Consider the following 22094-nt stretch of genomic DNA (forward strand, 5'->3'; position numbering starts at 1 on the left):
ATTATATTTTCTTAAAAACACCTTTTTATATTTTTAACTATTATAAACGGCAAAAACGTTAATTTTGACGGTAGGGATGAGTTTTATAAAAAAATGTAAATGCTAATAACGAATAAAATCATCATTAAGTCCGATCCCACTGGAGATACACACANAATATAATGACTTTTTTAGTGTTTATATTTTCATTTATATTTTCTAGAAAAATTGCATACAAATTTCTAGAATGTATAAATCAACAATTAAAGAATTTACGTTATTAATTCCAGAAATATATATTTTCTAGACAAATAGTTAGTTATGTAGCTTATATAGAAAGCACTGTACCTATACATTAATAAAATTCATTCCAGAAAATACATATTTATAGAATGAATTTTTATTAATTTCCAGAAATAGATAATTTTTGCCTCTTTATATATTGTATATTTACGATATAACATTCTATAATAATGTATTTCTAGAAAGTAAATCAGTAATTGCGTGAGATTTAGCTTACTTCATTGCGTGGATCTATCTAAAATTTCTCAAAATTTCGATTCCTCGAAAGTTGTAATAATTGTTTCTTGTACAATTTTAACCCATTATAAATGTGAATTTTTTTTTCCTGATAACAAGACTATTAAAAGAAAAATTTTTCAAGAATTTTCGGGAGTAATGGCAAGTCAAGATTCGAAATCGAACATCGTCATCGAACTGGTAGTCAGGACTTCCAACAAAGCAAAATATATTTGAAAGGCACTTGTGGGAATTCAATTTTATGCGTCCCTGCACTGACAAGTCTAAGAATGAGGAAGAAAATTGTTATACATACACATATGCACATAAATATAACAATAAATTAAATTTATAATATCGTTATAAATAAAATTTAACATTATTATAAAGTTTTAATGTTAAATAAGAACTGAAAAATTTGAAATATTCACTTAATTAATTTTTATGTAATTTTATCTTTGTATTATAAATTTTTAATATTTTCTCTTTGGTTGTAAATAATTGTATAGATATTGTTTGCTAGGATTAGATTTAATATTTACTTTGTTATTTCAGTACTAAAAAAATTTGTAATATGGATTATGTCTTATTATGTTCCCTTTCCTCTTTTTTATTTTTTGAGAATGTTATATATACAGAATTCAAAATTTTTTAAAAGATTAATGATGGATGTTTCTCTTGAATATGGAACTTGAATCGATATTTTATGAATTATTAATGATCATAAATCTATTTTCTAAGATATATTATTTTTATCACAAACTATTATTATTTTTCTTTAAAAATATGAAATTTTACTTTGTTTGTTAAAATAAGTTTACTAAAAAAAAATACTAGCTTTAAGGAATAGTGTATAGGTTGTTGGGATAACATATTTGTGAGTTGCATACTCTATAATAATACAGTGGTGCCTCATAACGTACGCCTCGAATAACGGACGCTGCGAAGAACGGACTTTCTGTTTGGCCGTTACGTGAGGCGAAAAACAAACTTTCTGCGAACAAGTGCGAATGATATTTTCACTCTTTTGCCGTTGCCAATGACAATCTGCTATTTTTATAATATATTAGTATTATTAGAATATATTATTAGTATATCTGAAGTACAGAGCTCCCGTTGGGATTCGGCTTGCTCCCTTGTTTATTACGTACATCACCTCAGTGCAGGGTATTTACATTTATTCAAGTGTTGTGCAAATCATGGCTTCTAAAAAAAACAGAAATGTGATTTCAATTGAAACAAAGCAAGAAATCATCAGAAGGAGTGAAAGTTGACAAAAACTTCCTTGTCAAATGGTGAGAGGTTCAGGAGTTTACCAACACTCATTATCCAAATAGAGCTGAGGCCAACAGGATCAATGATCTCTACAATGACACGCTTGCCCGTCATTTCCGACAGGTGTTGAAGAAGAGAGAGAAACAGACCACCTTGGACATGTTTTTCAAGAAGCAAGATGCCAAAAAACAAAGGATGAACAAGAGGAGATGACCCTGCAAGCTCCGGTAGCCTCTCCTGAATCTCACTCCGATTAAAAAACAATAAAAAGAGACCTGCTGCAATGTGTAAAAAGGCTGTATCTGTATGAATGTATGAAGAAAGTGTTCCTCCACATCCTCCTCACAACATCTGACTACCCGGCATAATTGGTGACTGCTCCATTTTCATTTTTTTAATGGTACAGTACGGTTATTTTATGCTGCGGAACGAATTATATGTTTTAACACGTATTTCTGTGGGAAAATGCGTTTCGTATAACAGACTTTCCACTTGACGTGCACCTGGAACGGATTAAGTACGTTATACGAGGCACCACTATATATTAGACACAAATAGGATGAATTCGAATAGATAGACCTGTGCACGCTCTTTATAAAAAGTAGATGACTACAATTAGCATTATGAGAAATTTCAGATGGATCCTGATAACTGAATAAACTGAATCTTACGTATCATTTACTGTATTAAATAATCCTAACAAAAAGAAAAGCTCAAAATAAAATGCCTCATTTTTTTCTATTATAATTAATTTTTAAAAAAGACAAATTACTACAGTTATAATAGGAAATGTGCAATTACTTACTGAATTCTGATTTATGGCTCGATGATGATTTATAATTACTGAAAAATAAAACAATAAAATGAGTATTTGAAAAAAGCAGTATAATAAATATAAAGTATTATAAAATTCTAACGATGATTATGTTTTATTAAAATAAAATAATTACTCTGTTAACATTTTTCTTAGTGTTTTGCCTAGAAGAATAGAAGATTCGTTAACTTCTTAACATATTAATCAACTGTATAATTATTTTTATATCATATATAGGATTTTAAATATTCAATGATAAAAAATAAGTTTTTTGTATAAGAATAATGATTTATGAACTAAAAAATAAGCAAGTGTAATGAATCTAGAGTTTCATTTTCTTAGAAAAATTTATTTATTTAATTTTTTTTATTCAAATCAATAAACGTGTTTATCAGAAATATAGATAAAGAATTTCAGATTAAGCTATTTTATTTTGAAAATTATTTTATCACTTTCATTGTAATGCTTATTTTTATCTTACAAATATTTGCCTCATTTTATGTATGTGCACATACATACATAAAACGAGACTTTCATATCTAGTTATGTGGATTTTGTCACTGTATAAAATGTATACTGTATGTAACTGTAAAGAAATGTTTTAATGGAGAGGCATTTCTTTTACAATTTCAATATTTTGAGTGTTAATCCACCAGTTTTATTCCAGCCACTAAATTATATATTTTTATTAGATCTGCATTTGTTTGAACAAGTTATGTAGGTAGCCAACTTAATGTATTTCTGAAAGTTTAACATCGTATTCAACTATTCAGACATAAAAAGATTTGATTACTTTATTACTTTTTAAAGTGAACTACAAGCAAAAATAGAGCACATTTTAAATTTAATATAGGACTTTTGAAATTTCAATAAATGTGTAAAAAACAATCTTCTCGAAGATTTTCTGTTAAATTATTTTATTAACAATAAAACGTACTCCTACGTAAAAAATGAGTATACCAATCGAAAAATGACGAGTAAACTCAACGTGGAAGTACGAATAAATTATTTGTAGTATTTTATCTACTATTATTGCTTTTAAAATTGTTTTCTTTTTTTAAAATTCTTTATTTGATGATGTTTATTTTCTGAAACGTATCACTCGATGGCAAAATAGCAATAAACAACGGCGTGTATAATGGAGAAAAACTTTAGAGATCATAAAGGAATTTTTAATGGCTACACAGGATAGTAAATGACGTCTTTTTTTTTATAAGAAAACTAAAGTCTTTCCGTTTTGGAAGATGATAAAAAAAATTCCAGAAAATTCACTTTTGTAAATATTACTTTCTTGAATTTTTATTGTTATAGCGTATAAGAAACAATTTTATATTTATATAGATTACATAAATTCCGGTTTAGTAACGTTATATATTGTAATTAATTTTATAATGACATAGAGTAAATTAGATTATTTGAATGGAAGATATTAAATTTATTCTGGAAATTTTAAACATGAAATTCATACGTGCTTTATCTTTGATCTAGTAAACGGTTTCATATATTAATTTAAACATTCATTATAATTTCATAATTTATTAAGTAATACAGCTAATTTAAAGATAGTTAAATATAATAAAATTATCTGAAAATATTTATATTCGCCTTACAAATTTCGAATATGACTGCTGTTTTCCAACATTTCTCTTGTACAAGTCCTGTACAAAATAAATTGTAATCTATTGTCTAGGATAAAATCGCATTAGTAAATTGATAGTAACAGTATTTTTTCTTTTTATTATTATTATTATTATATAAATCATAGTTTTTCTTATTGAGAAAATTGATATCTTAATGTTTCATTTCGGAGATAATATCATTTATATAAGAACAAACTTATCTAGTAATATGATTCGTAAGCTGCTTTTGTACAACCTTCTCAGACATTTACCATTTAAAGAATTAATTATTATCAAATTTTTGTCAGTTGATATAACTAACTAAATTTTATCTATCTCCGGTCTAATTTACGCCTCAATAGATTGATAGCTGAATATTGAAATCAAATGACCTCAAAAATTACAATTAAATTTTACAAAACTGCTGCTATACATAAATCTTTCTTGCATATATTCTAATTATTCTAACTTCAAATGAAATATATTGATCATTACCATTAATTAATTCTTTGTTTTCTTATTAATTTCAACATCTCTTTTAGTAAACAGATAATTAGAGCTGGCTACAATCTTGTCACATAAGTATTCAGGAAAGTGACCAGCTCTCACAGATTGGGTTTATGATCATCCTACTTTATGATCCAATATATCGCAGTAAATCAGATCCTAGCTGCACAACCAATATATTACCAAAAACAAAGCTCTTCTCCTTATGTTTTAGTACTTTCAAAGCAGCTTTTCTAGTAAAGAAGAGATTTTCTTTCAATTTCCTTTTCATGAACCACCAATTTTCAATCAGCATGTAATATGAGAGATTAATTGACAAAATTCTAGATTATAATAATAATTTAGAATTTGCCAATTACTCTGACTAAATTAATAATTAATAAGTCACTACTTCACTTAAATATAATCATTTCCATGTTTAATAGTTAGATATATATATATACATATGCTTAATGGATCCTACTGTAAGTTCAATATCACAACTTGCTGCTAAATTTGCTTAATTTAATTTGCCTGCAGGTTACATAGTTAATTATTAGTAAGAGAAACAAACACAGTTCTCTGAATAATATTAGTAACCATTAAAATATTCTTACAAGATCTCAATTTAGTACCAATTAGTTGTCTTTAAACAGAGATTTTCTGTTCATAAATTATGTATCGTTGACTTTTGCCTGATGTAAAAATAATGTTTGCGTTATTCTTATAATTAACTATCATATTACCTGAACTAAAATTAATTTTAAAAACTTTATAATGAAGAATACATTAGTTGAATTTATTGTTAGCATCGCTGTTACATATTTAAAACGTTAGCGACAATTTCTGCTTAATGGATACGAGTGCAACACGAAAGACAACAAAATTGCCAATTATTTCCAGTATTAGATTGTATAGAAATTGGCAATTACTACATTGTAAAGATAACAAACTAGCGATATCACAATTGCTATCTTTCACCTATATTAAATTCATATAATGATAACAGATAAATACGAAGAGCAAACAGATACATTGACATCTTCAAACTAATTCGACCACCGTTCAGGAACTTCAAACGTTTATTTAAGAAATTTCGATATTGATTTTTTCGTAAAAACAATATATCCAATACTTTCTTATGTTGTCTGAAAGAAAGAGGAACTAGGTAGGTCTTGTATTAAGAGGAACAGAATATACTCAAGACGTTCGAAAGTACAGTACAATAGAAAACAATGGAAGCGGTCATAATAATTAATATGACTATAGAAAAATAAATAAGTTAAATAGAGATAATGATAGATTATTATTATATATCTATAAAGAAATTAAAGATTTTGTGACTAATGAGATTCTTAGCGATTATCAATGCAAGGCATTTATCAAAAAAGAAACCCGCAATGCATCATTTAAAATGAATTTTTCCAATTTCGAGATCTAAATTATTATTTGTGCGAACAAAAAATAAAAAAATGAATAAAATGTGATTTTAACTTCACGATGAAAAATAGATTTATTGTATTTTATATAAAAAATGATTTGAAAGAGAAAAACTAAAAAACGAAATAAAATATAATTTTTTTTTCTTACAGGAATAAGTTTTATTTTCAGGAGAAACGATTTGGAGATTATTTTAAAACTTAAGTCTATTTTTAAATAAAATAATGAAACCATAATTTATATACTTACTTCAAACATGAAAACATATTCTTAAAAAAATCAGTAAAAATTATCTTGTAATTTTACTTAAGTTTATCTTTAAATATATTTCCTGAACGACCTTTGCCACACCCTCGTGTTAAACTTATTAAATATTCTAGATGTTCCTAGGACTTTTGGACATAAATATTTAATTCTAACTTGAAAAATGCAACGTTTACTTCGGGAAATAATTAATGTTTCAAATACTTGATCTACTTCTACTTCATGCAGTGAAATATATACTGTATATAGTGAGAAGATAATTATAATTATTGAATTTATTTTTAAACATGCGGCCTATACTTACGTTTATAACAGACTATAAAATAATAGGCAAATCATTCATGGAAAGTAGCGCTTCAATTCTCATAAGTCATAACAATCGCATCTGTATATTAAAAGAGAGCAACAAATGCCATATTAAATATTCATGGTTATTGGACCCATGAGAAATATCTCAGCAGACTGTGGATAATCTGTGAAATGTGATAACTGCGCATCGTTACACGTTACTACTTCAGTTGAATACATTCATAGCATCCGGTCTCGTAGGTTTACAAGATGGCGCCGTGATTTGATATAACTCCATCTTCATATATCATTCATAATTAATCTGAGAGAAAACGTTTAATAATTGATTATCATAGCTTTAAAAGGTTTTAAGTAAAATACTGCAGTTGTTTAACATCGAATTTTATTGAGCAGCTTCTAATTTAAATCGTATTTAACCTGCAAATGATCGGAAAATATTAATAAAAATTCGAAATAGTGATAAATAAACTTGCTTCATTAAGCATATATCATCAAAATTATGAAAAATGAAAAGTTATATTTAATAAATCATTCATATTAAAATATTATACTTAATCTCCAGTCGGATCTCGTCGACGTCCAAAATAAATTCGAAGTAGATACTCTGCAATTAACCGTAATACATTCTAATTAATCAACAAGCGGTTCGTTAATGATTGATTATTTCAAAATTTAATTAGTATATGTAAAAAGAAAATAAACTTAAAGTTCTAGAATATTAAACTAATTGATAATTTAACACTGTAATTCTGTTTATTATATAATATTGACATTTTACATTCTTTGTTATTATAAGTAAGTAAATAAATTTTCTCTAAAGAAATGAAAATATTATAATGCTAATAATCCTAAAAATATTAAATAAATACACGTTTAAAGGACGCTAAGAATCATTTCTGTACTTAAAAAACTTTATTAACGAATTTATAAAATATTATTTTAAGAGCGTATCTGATCGTATTGGAACACAAGATGGCTTCTCTTTAAAAGTACTTCCACTATTTCCATTTTAAAAATCCTGCAACGAGTTGCTTAACTTTCCCGGCAACATTTAAAATTTTGGTGGCGCCACCTGTTGTGATATTTTATTTTAAAAACTTTTTATATAATTTTAATTATTATAAAATTGCAAAAAAAATTAATTTTGAGGGTAGGGACGCGTTTCATAAACAATTTTAAATGCTAATAACGAGTAAAATCGCCATTGAGATACGACACACGTTTCCCTTTATCTCCCCTCTCGACCTTTAACTCCCAAAATTTAATAGCACTAATCCCCTAATACACAAACCTCCCTGCAAAATTTCAGAAAATTATGACAAAAGACACTGGAGTTATTAAGTTTCAAAGAGGATGAACAAAGCCGTGTACCCCATACACATCAACATTTATACATACAGAAATTAACCCCGAATTTGTTTGCATTTCTCGACGTTTCAAGGTGTTCTAAGTCCATACTTTTCCTCTATTATATATAACAGAGCCGGTAAAGTAATAAATAAATAAATTATTAATTAATTTTCTTTAACTATAGAATGTATCCATTATAATATTTAAAAAATAAACTATAAATTCTAGTTACGAAATAAAATTTATAATTTTCAAATAGTAATTCGAACCCAAGAATATTGAAAAATGTTTCAAGGAATCCGTTCCATTCTTGAAAGATCAACGTTACGTGAACATTACAGAAAATTGAGATCGATAATTTATAAAAGGGAACGTTTTAGATTATACAATATTATTCTTCATATCAGAATTAAAAAAATAAAAAAGTAATTTGTAATAGAATATCACATACGAATCGATCTTACTCTAATGACATTTGAGATCGATATAATATTTCAAATCAAAACCTTCAACCCATTCACGTGGCAAACGACTTCCTTACTAAGAATAATATATAAAGTTAGAGCCGTTACACTTTCAAATGACTGCTTTTATTTCTTTCAATCAAACAAACTTTACTTTCTTTAAATGAATTTTTTTATGTCCATATGAGAATTCTCCCACATACTATATTCATTTGAAAGACGAAAATAATTTTTCAAACTGTTTACATCTCATTTCCAAATTAACTTCTACAATTTTTATTTGTATAATTTTTTTTTTCCTCAAAAACTTCCTAACAAATCTGTTTTCGAGCAGATATATATTTACATATATTTCCCCATTGCTTTCTCTTAGACAAAGCCTTCAATTTTTAATCCCCAGATTATTTTTAAACTAACTTTTAATCCTTTTCCTTCCAGGTAATGGAGCCGTGATAGGATTTTTAAATTCTTGTTTGAGTTTCGTGAGAGTTTTTTTCCTCTAATCCTGAAAATTTTAAATGATGTAAACTCATTAATCACGCCCGATACACCCATCTTTTGTATTTTAAATAATTGTTTCTTGACATTACACTTTTTAAATCTGAACTTTTGGAGAGAAAATTTAGCTTCGCATAGTTTCGTTGTAATAATTCGTAAATTCCTGCCGCAGTACATAATCTATCACCATTTGATCGTGCTTTTGGTTAGATTGCTGTTTCCTGTTGTCGTAACATCTGTTATACTATCTTCCATTATATCGAAATCATGATTTAAGTTCTTCCACAACCAGGTAATTTTATCTAGAACAATTGTGTTCAAGATTCATGTCTTTCGATATGATTGTAAGGGGCTTGTAAATCGAATACATTATTAGAAAATAGTACAAAAAATACTTTTAGTTTCTTTTAAAGTTTATACAGTAATTAAACTTATCTTTAAATTTTTGTATTCCTTTTTCAAAATAATCCAATCTATTGAAAATATCCTCCCTTGTTGCAGAAAGATGATGATAAAAATGACTTATCTAAACATTTTTCTGAAAATAAATCATTTTTATTTTTATTATTATTTATATTTATTTTTTTTTACATTTACTGATAAATTATTGTTGTATTACAAATGAAGTTTATAATATCTGATTTTTATATTAATGAATTTTTATTTAAGCATTCAATACGTATAAGCTAATTTTTGTCTGTGAAGTAACTTATTTCAAAATTAATTCGTAATTAAGAAGAAATAAATAACCATAACTATGCTAATGATGGTGATGATAAAGATTGCGAATATTTATTGATCTATTATAAAGTTATATAAATTATGCAATAGTTATTTATAGATAAAACTTCGATCTTTTGATGTAAAAAGCATCGCTATGCTTTCACAAGTACAAAAAAATGATGAAATTAATATTAATATTATCATAAAACTTCTTAAAATTAAAATATTATTACTGCAGTATTATAACACATTCAATGTAAATAAACGTTATAAGTAATTATTTGAATATTGAATATTATTGACTAAATTATTTAATTTTTTAAAATTGAACTTCAAATTATCGCTGTCATTAAATACAACTTATTATCTAAACACGTTATGCATCGGAAAAACATTTAAATAATCAAAAATATTTTAAATTTATTAAGAATGTGCAATAATTTACACATGGAAATGAGAAATCGTTAGTGAGACATCTCTTCTAGTTTAAATTATGTAACTTCTACACCGAGTAGGAAGAGATTAGATATCGAGTTTGACAGGATGACGAATTTCTTTCTTTCTTTCATTTTTTGTGTTTCATAATGTGAAAACAATTAGGTTGAGAGTGAAGACGATGCTTTTGTGATGTACGTAGAGTTAGGAAGTTTATAGAGAAATTTATAATTTGCTACTTTTTGTTAAATAATTGAAGAAATGATAATGTACACAATTTCTTTGTAATTATTCCTTAACCTAATTTAACTGTATTACAGTGCAAATTTAAAATTTAAGCACATCAGAATATAAGTATATATTATTAAAATTCTAAAATGGAAATAATCTTGTTTTTATTCTATTTTATTTCTTTATTTATTAAATCTAGGGCGCTTGAACCAAATAGAAAGTTAAAAAAATAACCCTGTAGAGACAATACGTTAAGCGTTATTAGATTATTTTTCAAATAAATTTCTATTCAAGCATCAAAACTTGCACATAAAACTAATTATTGCTTTAATAAAATAAATACAAATTGTAATTATGATGAAAATTACATTTTATTCTACCTATTTAATGTATAGTTTGAGTATATATACGTTTATATATGCTTGTACCTAAATAAATCTCTATGTTATTTATTATGATTTGTATTATGTATATAAATATATAATATATATATAATGGAATAAAAGTTTTTCAAATTACAACAGCAATAGGAAATTGTACACGATTTATATCAAGAATAAAATCTATAAAGGAAAGACTATAATCTTACGTTGATCTAGGATTATATAGGTTTCAAATTATATCGTATTTCTTGATTATATGTTGTACTAAAAAAATAAAAGCTATCATTAGACAGAAAACAAAATATAATTTATAAATAAACTATTTTATTATTACTATAATTTTCTATTTTTAATGTCCAAACAATATCAATATTCTCTTTTATTACACTCATCAAGAAAGGTATATTAAAATTATATTTTAACTATATAATTTAAGTAATCTAACTGTAAATTGTTTAAATAAAAAATAATGCATCACATAAAAATATTTTCGAATCTTTACTCGTCAACAACGATTATATAGTTTATCAAAGGCCAATTTTCAGATTATTGTTGCTGTGAAAAAATATAGGCCTATTACTTTATATCTTGGAACACCGTATTTATATATTGTAAAAATTATATATAAATACTGCAAAACGTTGGTTTCTTTTTCATAAAACTGCTGTATAATATAACGTGATAAAGCAGAAAGTTATAGCTATAATCCTGTAGAGATTTATAATTTTCCGTCAATAAAAACGTGATAAATCGATCAATTTGAATTTTCAAGCAATAAATTATGGACAAATATATCTAAATATTAATACTTAATTGAGAATTTTCCAAATTATCATTCCAACTTTTATGAGTATTAAGTATTGAACGATGGTAGTCGGTTAGTTTAGTGATAGTTTAATAAGTCTTAAGTATTTTAACTCCCTGAAGATATGTAAATATAACAAATTTTAACTACTCAACTGCGAGTTCATAAATAAAATATCGTAAACAAAAATCTTCAACACAAAACTATGCGGTAAAGGGTGGTAAATACATTTCTGGGGTGACAAAATGCATTACTTCAGGACAAACTTTCGAACGTTCCTCTAAATACCTGCAAGAGAATATCACAGAAACAAAAGAGAATTATAATTCATAACTTTTATTTTACATTGCTAATTTAACGGACGAACATTTTGAATCCTCTTCTTGAATAAATTATAAAATCGATTATTGTTCGTACATAATTTGTTCACCAGAGCGAAAATTTTCGAGATGTATTAGTATAGTAGATTATTTCACGACCTTTACAAACTATCAGACAATGTACCTTTAAAAATATTGCTTGTCCAAGATAATTTATTACTATATTAGTATAGCTATATATCAAATTTTATGCAAGTTGTATGAAATTGGATTAAGTTATTGATTCTAATATCAATAAAAACTATATAAATCACAAAATTCGTCTCTATACAGCGTGATGATTGAAAAATTTTTCATTTTAATAAAATTATAATAAGCTTCCTACCTGCTTATGAAATTTCTCATTTTATTTAAAAATAAACGATCCTCGAATGATGGAAGTTTGCAAAATGATAGATTAATTGAGGAATTCTTCATTCTTAAAACATTGATTTTTTTCATTATCTATAAAATCATATAATAAATATACGTTAAAACTGATTTATTATTTGTAAAAATGAAATAATGATTATTATTATTATTTGTATTATAACTGATAGTTTCATAAATATTTTTAAAAATAATAAAAAAAAAAAGACTATAAAATTTAATCATGTTTCAGGACGTAATTTGAAGCTTTAAGTACTATTGTTAGTAGTTTAAATGATAGCAGTCGGAATCTTTGATGTGTTTTGAGTATTTTAACACCCTGGGGAGGTGTAGACATAACAAATTTTAACTACCTGCCTACAGTTCGCATTACGTAATCTTATATAAATAAGCTAAAAATTTGAACACATAACCTTTAAAAGTATTTAAATATATTACAAATTTTACTTTAACCTTTTCCGTTTGCTAAAAACGCAACACATTTCAACTTAACCTTTAGCTTTAAGGGTATGTAAACAATGTAGTACTTTTTCTTCTTGTTTTTATTCTTCAAAATCGAGTGATAGAAAATGTATTTTTGCTGCAGTTTAGTACAAACAACAACTATAAACTATAACTACTATTTTCCTTTATTTTTATTGAAGCTGTACATTAAATGACAATAAATTTGTACCATGAAATTTCTATAAAAATAAATGTAAACATTTGAATCAAAGCTTTTATCAAATTTAAAGTAATTTTTATGTATATAATATTATATATATTATACTGTGTATATTGTGAATTACTTACATCATATACATATAATTCACAGAATATATAATTTACATGTTTTAAAATTACAGTTTTATGACAGCAAGCAGATACAACTTTAAACGTTACTCATATGAACAGAACCTGTTTTGTATCAATATATACTGAAGAAAAATCTTAACTCATGACTTCTAAATATTAAATATCTTCTAAGTTTTTGATTAAGATTCAGCAACAGATCAATCAAAGGAATTTTTAAAACTATACGTACCAAAGACTGTATTTAGATGTAAATTAAATAATTAAACTTATAACAGGGAAGTCATAGTTCATAATGGTTAAGTAAAAGCTATGCGACAGAATGCGCATAATTTACATTCCAAATGCATTTTTTAAGCATTAAGTCCACTAAAATGTATTCAAAACATAATGGTTAAATGCTGTATACATCAAAGTAATTGTTTAGAATTTACTAAAATAAATACAAGTTTTTATCTGTTTTTCATATTATAAATTGTGTATAAGAACGTCACGAAGAAACAAAATTATTTTATTTATTACTCGTTATTCTTTAAATAATTTACAATCTAGCTTACTATTATTTATATATAGTTACTTAAATTAGCATAATTGTTTTTTCAGATGTCAAAATTGTATATTTTCTTATAGTTTTCTATCTAAATTAATCTCGTTTATTTATAATTCAATTCATATGTAGATAATGGATATAATCACCTTAAATCCATCTATAAATTTTAATAATTTACAATAAAAGAAGAAGATAAACTTAATAAATATAAATATAGAATTATCATCTTTTAATTCAAATTATCATGAATGATGCAAATGATCTTTATAAATATAAAAAAAGTGTACAGAAAGCAGAGGAGAGATGCCTGTCTGCAAAACGTCACCAGCTCTAAATATGGACAAAAAATGTGTTTGTTGATATTATCAACGTGACCTTAAACGCCTTCGCAGGTCAACAAGTTTCAAGTTTTATTGAAAGTCAACGAATTAAATATATATATATATATGTATGAATATATACTTAATACTACTAAAGAAAATATTTTCGTGACCGGAAGAGTTTATTAAAATTTAATATCACAGGATATAAAACGAGACAAATTGTAGTTTATGTTATAAAATCCATTATCAGATAGTTTCTTTCTTTTATCAATAAGACAATTATTCATTTAAATATCGTGATAAGAATACTGTAGAGTAAGAACGGAAAAGAAAAGCGCTCTTTTCGTTTATGTACAGTGTATACAGTGATCGTGTATGGTACATATACTCTGGAAAATGTTGAATACCAGGATAAGGATACTCGGATATTAAAGTCGAGATAAAGGATTTCATCTCACGACTCGTATTTACTTTACAGTTGACAAAAACGATTTTTCAAGTTTTGTATTTGTTTGATATGTCATATAGAGAAAACATTTTCAGATATTTTACTCATATTTTCCCTTTTACTTCTCTGATAATATTCTTTACTTTATCGTCATTTATTTAATGTTTCTTCATAGTATCGTGTTGTAATTATCGAAATTATCGTTAATTTACATACTTAGTTATCAGTTTTATTTAGAAATAAATTTTTTTATAAATTAACTTAATTCCATAATTAATGAGTTATAAGATAATAAAAAGCTTTTTAAATTAAATTATATAAATTTTAACGTAAATTAAATATACATAAAAACAGTTTTTAATATAAATTCTTCAATTTTTATATTATAAATTTTCTGTATATTTTATTTTAAAAAATTTAAGTGCTTTAATGTTGAGAAACCCGTAAAAATTTTATATATTTCAAACTATTAGAACAATATATATATATAATAATTAAAGAGGATTAAAGTTCTACAGGAAACTGCATATATAATTTCCTATATAATTATATATAATTACATGGAATCATGAACTCTAAACATTTGAACATGAGTTAAAATTCGTGTATGGTTAACATTAAATTAAATGCTTTTCACTATGAATCATCAGAATTTGTAGCTAAACTATAAAAATACTATATAATTTAAGTATTTTTATTAACATTTATATATCAAATATAGATTCTATAAATATATATGAAAATATATTTATATATCTCTTTTAATGCATAATTTTATATTCTTTAAATTCTATATATTTTTTATACAGAATTGGGTTATTATACGAAATATTAGTTTAGTTTATAGGAAAAATTCGATATATATTTATGAATAAATGCACATGAACGTTCATTTCCAATTTTAATATTTAAAGGTATTTAGTAGAGAAAGCTGGGTAAAGTACAGTAGACCCTCGATTTAACAGACTCATTGACCCAACCTTACCGTTCTCTACACGCAAATAAAAAAAAATTTAGAAGTTTTTCTTTAGGATAGAACTTTTTCGTTCATTAAATCCGAAGTCCGTTAAATCGGGGTCCATTAAATCGAGGAATTACTGTATATTTAAACTGAATAAAATTTCACATTCCTTTTATTACACATTTCAAGTCATTACTTTTTGATACTTTCTAAAAAAATGCATTTTTATTTTTGCATTCCCTTTATCTGCCTGTCTGTTTTTCTGTCCGTAAAATTACTTGGAAACCAGGAAAGCTTTCTAGATATTTTTGGCATGGTGTAGTCACTTCAAACCAAATTTCACTAATACATATAAAGGATATTGAAATTTGAAACTAATTTAAGTACTATTGTTAGTAGTTTAAATGATAGCAGTCGGAATCTTTGATGTGTTTTGAGTATTTTAACACCCTGGGGAGGTGTAGACATAACAAATTTTAACTACCTGCCTACAGTTCGCATTACGTAATCTTATATAAATAAGCTAAAAATTTGAACACATAACCTTTAAAAGTATTTAAATATATTACAAATTTTACTTTAACCTTTTCCGTTTGCTAAAAACGCAACACATTTCAACTTAACCTTTAGCTTTAAGGGTATGTAAACAATGTAGTACTTTTTCTTCTTGTTTTTATTCTTCAAAATCGAGTGATAGAAAATGTATTTTTGCTGCAGTTTAGTACAAACAACAACTATAAACTATAACTACTATTTTCCTTTATTTTTATTGAAGCTGTACATTAAATGACAATAAATTTGTACCATGAAATTTCTATAAAAATAAATGTAAACATTTGAATCAAAGCTTTTATCAAATTTAAAGTAATTTTTATGTATATAATATTATATATATTATACTGTGTATATTGTGAATTACTTACATCATATACATATAATTCACAGAATATATAATTTACATGTTTTAAAATTACAGTTTTATGACAGCAAGCAGATACAACTTTAAACGTTACTCATATGAACAGAACCTGTTTTGTATCAATATATACTGAAGAAAAATCTTAACTCATGACTTCTAAATATTAAATATCTTCTAAGTTTTTGATTAAGANCAATAAAAAACCAAAATTAATATATAAAACTTTTACTTAACTTTCTATTTTCTATAATTCTAATTTTAAAATCGCTTCTGGACATAAATTACCATTTTAATATTAAATTCATCTTCACTCAGTAACGATAAATTCCTCGAATTAGATCAATGTCATTCGCTTAATTGCAAAAGGGAAAAAAGTCAGAAATTAATTTAAATTATACAATAATATTTTAATTTACGTTCGTAAAGCTTAGTTAAACTTTTTATCTGAAAAATTATATTAATTAACGTAATAAATAAAGAAATATAATCGAAAAGGCTCGAGTTAGATAAAAGTTCATTCACCTCAAGATATAAATGGTTATGACTCTAAAATTAGTATTTATATATATAATTATCGTATATAATTTTATATTTCATAAAAATATTTTGTAGGAACGTTTAATGTTGGACCATTTCCAGTGTTAGACTTTATCATAACACTTCTATGGTGCCATCTGTTGAAGAGAATCTCGTTATTTTTTTTGTTCCTTTTATATTTAAAAAAAAAACTTATTGCTAACTTAAATAGATCTAAGAATTTATTTGTTATTTAAATTCTTCTAAATTATTATTATTTAAATATTCACTTTTATTAATGTTGTTATTCTAAAAACACGTGTTTTAATCTGCATGAATAATTGAAAAGGGAATTGTTTAGAATTTTATCATTTCTCTACTAGTTTAGATAATATATAAATTAGTATTTAATAAAATTATCTTTTGTATTGTATATTTTAAAATGTAGCAATAATTCGAGAGTTTTTTAAAAATTAATAATTAAGCAATGTGAAATACATTAATATGTGTAAAAATATACAGTATTTCCAACAAATTTACTGTTTCTTACTCATGTTATTTGTAGAAGAATATAAATAATTAAAGGTTAATGTACAGATTACAAATAAAAGATATTTTGACGTGTACTAGCTTTTATTTTTCACAAACTAGAATCCAATAATCTTCAATTGCTTGTTGGAAATCCTTTCGACTATATTCTATAACATTTCCCCTGTCTTATTTTTCTACTTCAGACATAATAAAAGACTCGCTTAAACATAAATTACGTATTCTAAACATCTCGTACACTATTTTTAATATCGATAAAGTTAATTGTACTGTATGTACATATCAAATTTATCGATTAGATGAAACAGTTTAGCCAAATTTCTATTAAAATATTCATTTCTAAAAGCTTAATTACGCTATAGAAATTTATAATGTTTTGTATATATTTATATTTTTCTCCCATTATTATTGTTGTTTATCGTATTTTTGTTATATTGCGGTACGAAAAATATAATAAATTAGTGACATTTCTAGCAAATTATGCTTAATCACGTATCAAGAACTAATAACTCCATTTTTAATGTACAGTACAGTACATGAATCTAGAAAATGTGTATAAAATTAAATTGTTTTCTCTCTAAATGATAGTTTTCTGCTGTTATTTGTAAAATTGAATGTTTGTAGATGATGATATTATAATGATACGAATTTAAATATTAATATAAACAGTTAAATGTAAATTCAATTGTTATAATTTATTTCCTTTTTCTTATTATTTAAAAATATTAAGATTCAAAACACAAAATTTAATCATTGTTTCTGTACATTAAATATTGAAAAATTAATAATATAAATAATAAAGTTGAGCTTTACGAGGCTATTACATTATAAAAAATTCAGTTTATTTACAAATTTTATATTAATCTTAAATGGCAGAATTCGTTAATGGTTATTCTTTGTATACAGAATCGTAGGAATGGATGCGCTTCGAGCATTGATGTTTACCAATGTTTTTTAATAGAAATTTATTGTCTACTTAAAGATTGTAATTATTATGTTGCAACATTCTTTAAAATTAACATTAATAAATAAATAATATAATAAAACTCCGAAACACTTTTATAGGAATTATACAACAATTACCTATATTTCTCTTATATTTATTAAACACTAGATTAGTAACTTAAATACTTAATTAATATATGTTTTTTTTTGTAATTTTGTTTAAATAATAAATACCATTGAGGATAGCTCCTATGTGTATGATTCTTCATCATTTCCTGCATTTTCATCTCATTTCCTTATGAAACTTGGCTTCTTAAGCAACTGGATATGCATATTTTAAATTTATTACTCATCTTAATTATGAGTATATTTTTCAAATATCATTTTTTCTTTTCCAAAAACAATTCTTTGATAATTCCTTACATATAATATTTACAAATTTTTTAAAGCTAACCTCTGCTCGTATAAAAATTAGACACTTGTTTAAGTGTAAGTGTATTAAAGGACTCAATATTTTTAGATAAAATCTAAGTATTTGTATTTACTTAACCTTCCAACAGAGTAGCTAAATCCTACTTGAAGTTTAGTTTTGCTTCAATAATCACAGCATTACTACGCTATAATTCTAGAAGGAAAAGAAAAGAAAATTGAATGATAAAACCATTGTTTAATTCTCTTATATATATAATTAAATATCTTTTAAATTTAAATATTAAAATTGTAGAATTACAATAGTAATTTTCTACATAATGTAAAACTATTTATTTATTTATTCATCGTATATAATGCCGGTTAATAGAATTTCTAACATCTGTGCAGCAAAATAGTTTAATAAAGTTTCTCATTTGTTTCTTGTAATGCTGTTTAACATTCACATTTTAATTTAATTTAATGCTCTTTCAACATAAAATGACATTTGACAAGTTTAATAATAAATTATTTTCAATCAGTTTTCTTTTAAATTTTAAAGATAATTATCGCTTCTTTTATAGAAATTCTTTCATAAATATATTTTTAACTTGTATAAAATTAATTAATATCAAATTATCATGTAAATAATAATAATAAATTTTGATTTTTTCAAAAATTTTCTTGTTTTTTTCCATATAGATTTAAAAAATATGAAGGTATATTAAATATAATTTTGTAAAGAGTTTCAATATAAAAATTATAAGTAAAAGACATTTTTTTTGTCTTTTTCAACATTACTTTGTAAAAATTTTAAGTAAATCGATAAGAAAGTAAGGAACTCCTTGCAAAATTTATTTATAACACAGCTTCTTAATGAGTATATCATCATTATTAAATGAGCTTTCTAGGTCTAATTCGAAAGAATTTTACTGTTTGGAAAATAATTTATAACTATGATCTTATAGGGATGTTCTAATAAATTATGAGAGGATGAGATAAATTAAATATATATTAATTACACTTTTTATTATTAATATAATATAAATTAAAACGTGATTAGTTTAATAAACTTTATTTTTGAGGTATTCGAATCATTTATTCGTTAACCTCAAAACACCGGCCAGTTTATCGTTGTTCAGAGGTTTGATTATAGAATTTTTTTCCAAAATTTTTAATATTTTGGCATTCACGATTGAATTAATGCGTGTCCTTTGTTTTAATCTACATGCCATATTTTTTAATGTATTTTCTGGTATTTTTAACTAAATATTATGAATAATTTACGCATTTTTAAAATTCTAGTTTCATTGACAAAGTTTGCGGCCTTCATTCCAATAATTACAGATTTGTATAATGAATTTGCAATATCCTAAATTTTTTTATACTGGAAATTTTTATTCCCATAGATAACAATTTACCTATGAGAATAGCATATAAAGAATAATTTATAAAACAGTAAAGTAATATAAAGTTAGTTTTGTGCAGTTTATGTATTTATATACTGAAATTTATGTTTATAATTTATGTATTTTAAACTTTACAACTTCATAGGATGGAAAGTTTATACATTATAAATTCTACTTCATATTTGTCTATTCCGTGTTTAAAATTTATAGCTTCTAAGATTGGAGTTTTGTATTTGGAGAAGTTTTACAACTTAGAGCAATATATATCAACCTTTTTTATTTGCTACCATCTTGTATGATTCACAAGGGGACCGCGACCTACCGATTGCAGACTTAGACGGCGTAAGCTTTTAAACTGAAACGCAATTTTGTTTTAGTAACAAGTTTAAATTGAAGTTTATGTATTAAATTAGATTGTAAGTACGTATATGTAGCCATACAAAGTATTTTCCTTGGTATATGTATCAATTTTATCCAATTTTTACTGATTTAAATTACGTGAGTATGATTTTAAAACTATCAACCTAATAAGGCTAGATAAAACCCAACTTTCATGTATGACAGTTTATATTCATGAGTAATAAGCATTTAACATGCCTCAATTTACATAATCACATACTTCCGTTCGGAACTTTCAACGGAAAAAAAAGAAAACAAATAAATAAAATTGCTATACTTAACTGATAACAGCAAAGCCGCCATATTGTATTGATTTATAGTAATCGGCCGGTAAAATTAACATAACTTTTTATAAAACGCATAAATTATTTTAACAATTAAAAAATTAAAGATAATAAAGAATATTAAATATTTTTATGTTTTAATTAATTTTTTTTAAATTTTATTATTTAAATATAAGAAAAAATAATAAAAACTATCTACCGCCATCTGGCGTTCAGAGTTTGTATAAAAAATGTTCGTCTGTTTTCGTTTTATTTATATAATTTTTTTCTTTAAAAGAAAGGAGAGATAATATAGATATTTAAAAATATTTTAATTTAAAAAAAAAATAAACTATTATTTTTCCATAATGATTGCTTTATTTTATTGTATAAAGAAATTTCATCCGGTTGCGAAAAGGTTATAAAACACAATTACAGTTGATTGACGTCATAAGACAAGGCTTATCTTAAGATAGTAACGATTCGCAACGAAAACAAGTTCGGCGCTTCCTAGTTAAAAATGTTACTTTTCTCGAAATTTCTTTAGTAATTTTGTAAATATTTTCTTAATTACGAACATTTCCTAGAAGGAAACTATTATTTGTTTTCTGAGTATTATATGTATACACACATAGGCCTACTTATATTATCGATTAGCAAACGAATTCGGAACTCTTAATTAAAATATTACATAAAATATTCATTTATAATAATGATTCTTCTTTAGCTTAATTCAACCGAAATTTGCTAAATCATCTTTATTATTTTTCTTATTGAAATCCGTGACGTCATGGAGTGTTTCCATTTTGTTTTCGGGGCGATGTTGAAAGTTTTGAATCGTCAACAACTGTTTTATAAGCGTTGAAAAATAGAAAAAAAGAAACACGTCATAAATTGTCCTTTATGACGTGTCGAATCCTCACGTGCTCGAGCGATGAAGTTCTTCGTAATTCCCGATAGAATTGGGTAAGATTAACAAAGGGGATGAGATGATCACGTGGTTAAGATGCTCCCTTTTTTCCTATTTATTCTTGTGTTATATACGGTATTTTACTTACTGTATGTATTTCTTCACGGGCATCTTACTTATATCCTATTATATAATTAATTTCACCTGATTTTTCTTGTTTAAATGTGTTTATATAATTAGAGATATTAAACTATTGATAGTCATTTCTCTTCAGTAGACATTTCTACCAAATTCTAACCTAAGTTAAGGTAAACTAACCTGGTTTTTCTTCTTTAAACACCTTTCTTCTTATATATTTT

At 24.8% G+C, this 22094-nt stretch overlaps 1 long non-coding RNA gene across 5 annotated transcripts; it reads right to left on the reverse strand.

Moving 5' to 3' along the window:
* Nucleotides 1-2578: 2578 nt before the first annotated feature.
* Nucleotides 2579-22094, reverse strand: LOC111632925. Of its 5 annotated transcripts, XR_002757956.1 has the most exons (11): nucleotides 22054-22094; nucleotides 18892-18971; nucleotides 18581-18667; nucleotides 16622-16688; nucleotides 12300-12418; nucleotides 10996-11053; nucleotides 8937-9555; nucleotides 7257-7309; nucleotides 6701-7122; nucleotides 2724-2751; nucleotides 2579-2616 (listed from the first exon to the last, which is right to left on the reverse strand). It is a non-coding gene; the product is annotated as an uncharacterized LOC111632925 (long non-coding RNA). The 5 variants fall into 5 exon arrangements; XR_002757959.1 differs by lacking the exons at nucleotides 2579-2616; nucleotides 2724-2751 and adding an exon at nucleotides 6388-6635; XR_002757955.1 differs by lacking the exons at nucleotides 2579-2616; nucleotides 2724-2751 and having other exon boundaries at nucleotides 6388-7122.

Source organism: Centruroides sculpturatus, unplaced genomic scaffold, assembly GCF_000671375.1.
Source record: "Centruroides sculpturatus isolate CEXI.00-Female unplaced genomic scaffold, Cexi_2.0 scaffold292, whole genome shotgun sequence".
NCBI lineage: Eukaryota > Metazoa > Arthropoda > Arachnida > Scorpiones > Buthidae > Centruroides > Centruroides sculpturatus.